A 6,120-nucleotide genomic window follows, 5' to 3' on the forward strand; every position below is an offset into this window, starting at 1 on the left:
AGATCTTCTCAAGAGATTCAAGATGGATGAATGTAAGCCAATCAAGACCCCAATGCCTACCAATGGACATCTCGACCTAGATGAGGGAGGTAACTTGGTTGATCAAACTCTCTACCGTTCTATGATTGGTAGCTTATTATATTTAACCGCATCTAGGCCCGACATCATGTTTAGTGTGTGTATGTGTGCTAGATTTCAAGCTAGTCCTAAGGAAACACATTTAATTGCCGTAAAAAGAATCCTTAGGTATCTTAAGCACACACCAAGCATTAGCCTTTGGTATCCCAAAGGAGCTTTATTTGCATTAATTGGCTATTCTGATTCGGACTACGCCGGATGCAAAGTTGATAGAAAGAGCACATCCAGAGGGTACCATTTGCTTGGTAGATCACTTGTGTCTTGGTCCTCCAAGAAACAAAATAGTGTGGCTTTGTCCACCGCCGAAGCGGAATACATTGCCGCGGGTGCTTGTTGTGCACAAATATTATACATGAAACAAACTTTACTAGACTATGGAGTAGTTCTAGAGAAAGTACCTCTTTTGTGCGACAATGAAAGTGCAGTAAAACTTGCAAATAATCCAGTTCAACACTCTCGCACCAAGCATATAGATATCCGCCATCACTTTCTAAGAGATCATGTAGCTAAAAATGATATATCACTAGAAGGTGTAAGATCCGAAGATCAACTAGCGGATATCTTCACTAAACCGCTAGATGAGGCTACATTTTGTAGATTGAGGAATGAGCTCAATGTACTTGATTTTATTAACTTCACTAAAAATTGAGCTTGTGTTGTCCCTTTCATTCATTGTAATATACAACATATTTAATTTGTGGCAATGCATACAGGGCTTGTCTAACATGGTTAAGATAACCGCCGAAAAGCGTGTGAAGAAGCTTAACCTTGGATCAAACTTGACAAGCAACTAGATTTACTTACAAGTATTACATATGCATGAATGTTGTCTTGTCGTTTTGTTCCATTTGCCCTCTTGTTGCCTATTTTATCAAAAAGAATTATAGCCTAAGGCAAAATAATTTGAAAAATATGAGGGTTTGAGAGAGGTCACTCACATCAGTCCCAATTGGTGTTTATTTGGATCTTGTTCAAGTTGGGACTTGATTGGGAACAGGTAGCACGAAGGAAGGTTGGAGGTTTACTGGAAAAGGTGCACCGGACGCTGCACCGGACGCTGCTGTCCAGCGTCCGGTCAGTTCACAAGAGGTGAACTGCTGATGAAGGAGTGACTGGACGCTGCGTCTGTGCGTCCAGTCAGGAAGGGTTCAGCGTTCGGTCGATCAAGGAAGGTCTAGCAGTACTGACCGGACCCTGCCTGCGTCCGGTCATGGACCACCGGACGCGTCCGGTCCCGATTCCAGAGGTTTTGGACCTCTCTGGAATCGACCGGACGCTGGGTGGTAGCGTCCGGTCGCTACCACCAGAGCGTCTGGTCAGTGGATCTCGCGTGTTTTCAGAACTCCTTTCTTCGATTCCTTTTCTGTCGCGTGTGGGGAACTATTTAACAGCAAGACCGTACCCCTTTTCGACCTCAACCCGCCGTGACCTAGCCCAAGCTGCCGCCGCAGCCTAGCCGCGTGCCACCTGCGCTTGTCACCTCGCACCCGCGCCGCCGTGCCCTCGCCTCACCACGCCACCGTGCTCGGCCCCCGCTCGTCAGCCGTGCTCTAGCCGAGCCCTCAACCGAGCTACGAGCCCCGTCCTCGCGCGCCACCACCGGCCCGTTGCAGCCACGCGCCGCCATCCCGCGTGCCACCGCGCCTGCTCAGCACCATGCCGTGCTCTAGCCTCCTCGCGCCCCAGCTCGCCGCTCCACCATCGCCAAGGCTACCGGTCTTCACGCCGAAGTGCCCTAGCCCTACCATCCCCTTGATTGGTAAGGCAAGCTTTATTTTTCAATCTTGATCTATACATTGGTGACCTAGATTGATTTGTAGTCTCTGATTCACCTTTACATTCAGGACATTTACCCTAACCCTAGCCCGGTTCCGAGGATCCCCCGCGTGACATCTTATCTCTTCTCGGATCGCTGATCGTCAGGTAGAAAGCCACTCGATTCAAGTTCGCATCTACATTGCTTTCTCTATTAGATTTTCGCATCTATTAGACATATGGTATTTATTTGTATATCCATCTATTCTATCGTGCAGCGAGTCGGTTCTGTTGTGTTTCGTCTGGCAGTTGGCAGTCAACTCGGAGCCAAGCTCGCGAGTAAGGATCGAGGCCAAGCCTCGAAAGCGGCAGTTTGACAGTTGATCTTCATCAACGACAGTTCACCATCTTGTCAGTTCAGATGGCTTGCACCAAGAATGTTGGTGGTGGCCCAGGTGATGATCGGAGGCCCCCGCCTCGCCAGCCAGCCGGATCTAAGGGCAAGTCAACCAAGCAGGTAACATCCAAGAAGCGGAAGTACCCCGACGCAGAGACAGCGAGAGCAGCAGCTGTTGCAGAGGCCGTAGAGCGTGCCGAGAGAGGTGGTACCCGTAGCGGAGTTGTCATTGCAGATCAGCCAGTGTCACCCACAGTCAGAGCTGCGATTGAGGATGTTGAGCGTCGTCACGGTAGTCCAGCTAGGACTGCCATGCTTGCAGGACGACGGGTTGCCATTGAGGAGGGTCCGTCAGCACAGCAACAGCCCCCACCAGCAGAGCCTCAGCCAGCCCAAGAGACTCAGGAGGGTCAGGAGACCGAGCCAGCACCTCAGCTACACCGCTCGAGTCGTACCAGTGCTGCAGTTCCACCGAGGCCAGTTACACAGCGTAGGGGTTCACGCCCTCTGCCCAGACCATAGGGTTCGCCTCTAGTGGTTCACCTCGACTTGAGGGCCACTATAGCCAGGCAGGTTCAGCAGCTACGGTTTGTTGAGTTTGAGGTTTGGTTTCCTCCAAGGAGGGATGAGAGAGCAGCTAAGGGGTTCTACACGCCACTACAGGAGGATTTCTACAATGCATATCTTAACAGTGGGGCAGTGTTCAAATCACAGAGGGTCTGTCAGATAGAGTCCATTATGGCAGCAGCCGGAGAGAGCATTCAGCAATACTTGTCATATTTGCTAGGACTGACAGATTTGATTGGACGGACGGGCATATATGTACCATCTTGGGTCCGTCAGTTTTATGCCTCACTCTACATCGATCCTCATCACAGATTCATTCACTTTGCTTTCAGAGGCAAAGACTACAAAGTGACGAGTGGTAGAGCCAGAGAGATACTGAGGCTACAGGAGCAGCCTATAAAGATGCATGAGGTTTGCTATGGACAGCAGGAGCCTCCCAGGCGTCCTCATGGAGGGCAGGTGCCCCCTACAGATTTAGTGCGGCATTGCTTCAAGGAGCCGTTTGGAGAGGGGTCGAGCAGGAACCCCAGTGACTTGACTCCTACAGCAAAGATACTAGAGGCCATCATCAGGAGGACACTGCTTCCCAGGTTGGGATACAGGGAGGGCCTGACTCACTTACAGCTCTGGCTTCTCAATGCCATCATGCAGATGACAGTATTTGACATCTGGGACCTCCTTCTTTTAGAGATGGAGGATACTATAGCTGAGGGATTCAAGGGTCGCAGGCAGCTTCCCTATGCTCACTGGATCACGTTCCTCATCCGCAGAGTTGTGCTTGATAAGCCCCCTGGCATGATGGATGAGTATACTGGTGCCACTATAGAGTTCCCAGCCTACAACCTATCACAAAGGATCAGACACACCACTCCTCAGGCACCCAGACAGCCTAGCCGTCATCCCGACGTGCCAGAGTCCGCAGCTCAGCAGGATGAGATCATCAGAGGGATTGCAGCCACTGAAGAGGAGGAGCTAGAGGCACAGCAGGAGGTGAGCGAGTATAGTGACAGCTCCGATGACGACTACCAGCCTATACCTCAGATGCCTCCACGCAGACATGATGCAGAGGCCGGTAGCTCCAGTTCTGCACCACCTGCTCCGCAGACAGACCCTGCTCTCATAGCTATTCTTGAGCGGATGCAGCAGGATCAGACACGATAGGCACAGGAGACAACTACCAACTTCGCACAGTTTCAGGCTCGTTAGGACGAGTTTCAGCGGTAGCAGCAGCTCCTTTAGCACCAGCAGTTACTTATGCAGCAGCAGCTCATGGGATTCATGCAGCATGTAGTGACAGCCATTGGGATCCCACTGCCACAGACTTCGCCCCAGCTTGCACAGCCTCCTACCACTTCGATGAGTCCAGCAGTACAGCCCATCGGGCTCTAGAGTCAGGGACAGCCTCCAACTCAGTTTACTTCACCTCCTGTACAGGTGTCCCAGTGGTTAGCCTTACCTAGTGTAGCCCCGTAGTTCACTCCTTATCACACGGGTTTCTCACCAGAGCAGTCTTCCTCGCTATTCGTGCCTAACACGTCAGTCTCTAGGAGTCTTGGAGCATCTTTCAGCGAGTTGACCGGCATGCCTACTCCGCCTCACATGCATACTGCCGGTCCATCTATAGCAGCTCCAGCTATCATGACTACTCAGAGGCTCCCCTCGTCTGTCGCCTCGTTAGATCCTACGACAGACATACTTGCAGCGTCACAGGCAGCACCAGCCCCAGCTCAGACCCAGACCACTTCAGCGACACTTCTTGCTTCAGAGGGTCAGTCAGTTCAGAGCTCAGGGTCCGATGATGATGGCGCCCAGTTCCATCTTGCTCCACGTACTTCAGCGCCCGACTCGTCCACTGCAGCCCCGTCGACCGACCCTTAGATTTTGGTGTTTGACGCCAAAGGGGGAGAGGGTTTGAGTATGTAGACTTAGGGGGAGCGAGTTTTAGGGGGAGTTAGTTATCTAGTATTAGCTTATTATATACATTTGGAGTTTTATTTGTGTGATACACTATTACTTATGCATTCGTGTGTTTACTTTCATGCATACTATTATATATATGTGATAGTGCTATCTACGTGATTATGATATTTGACATGTGTGATTTCTACTTTGTATTATCTATATGTCATATCACTTGTGTAATGCTCATTTGCCTTTTGCTTCCGCGTTTATACTTCGAAGCAAATGAGCTTTGTTATTTGTACTCATGCTTAATTCATATCCTTTGAGTACATTGTGTTGGCTTGGGTCATATAAGCTTGACTAACTCTTTTGTTCTTATTGACAAAAGCTTATATGAACCAAGCCCGTCAAAAACCTCACTCCACAACATACTCGAGGTAGTATTGTCATCAATCACCAAAAAGGGGGAGATTGAAAGCATCTAGGCCCCTAGTTGGATTTCGGTGATTAATGTCAATACAAGATTACTATGACTAACATGTGTTTTGCAGAGGTAATTAAGTTAGGTCATGGTAATGGAGATCGATTGGGCAATCGAGGTTGTCATGCCCCTACGATGGAAATCGTTTCGGTTTTCAAAGGATGGACGACAAGGTTAAGGATAACTAGTTCTAAGTGTCGATTAGAGTTGGAGAGACACTTAGAGTAGTTTAGGACTTGTTTTTCCTTTGGCCGTACTATGAAGGGGGGTATGAACGGGTAGCTTGACCTAGTTGAGTCTAGTGAGTTTAGGTGTGGTGCACACTTGTTTAAACTAGCTCTAGGTAGCTCCTATGAATGCCTAAGATCCTTTGGAGCAAACTTCATTCACATATGTTCGAAAGTTGGAAGTGAATGGAGGGTCAAACACTAACCGGACGCTGGCTCCGGTGCGACCGGACGCTGGCCGTAGGGTCCAGTCAGTTCATTTGACTGAGGTGATTAAGTCTGGTGTGACCGAACGCTGGAAGGTCGTGTGACCGAACGCTGAGGGCTAGCGTCCGGTCGACTCCAGTAAGGGTCCAGACTTGGGAAAGAGTGACCGGACACGTCCGGTCAGTGCTGACCGGACCCTGAGGGCTAGCGTCCGGTCGACTCCAGTAAGGGTCCAGACTTGGGAAAGAGTGACCGGACGTGTCCGGTCAGTGCTGATCGGACCCTGAGGGCTAGCGTCCGGTCGACTCCAGTAAGGGTCCAGACTTGGGAAAGAGTGACCGGATGCGTCCGGTCAGTGCTGATCGGACCCTGAGGATTCAGCGTCCGGTCGAGTCTAGTAAGGTTCCAGTAAGGGTTTTATGCGACCGACGCGTCCGGTCAGTGCT

The sequence above is a fragment of the Miscanthus floridulus genome, chromosome 13 (genome assembly GCF_019320115.1).
Source record: "Miscanthus floridulus cultivar M001 chromosome 13, ASM1932011v1, whole genome shotgun sequence".
Lineage (NCBI taxonomy): Eukaryota > Viridiplantae > Streptophyta > Magnoliopsida > Poales > Poaceae > Miscanthus > Miscanthus floridulus.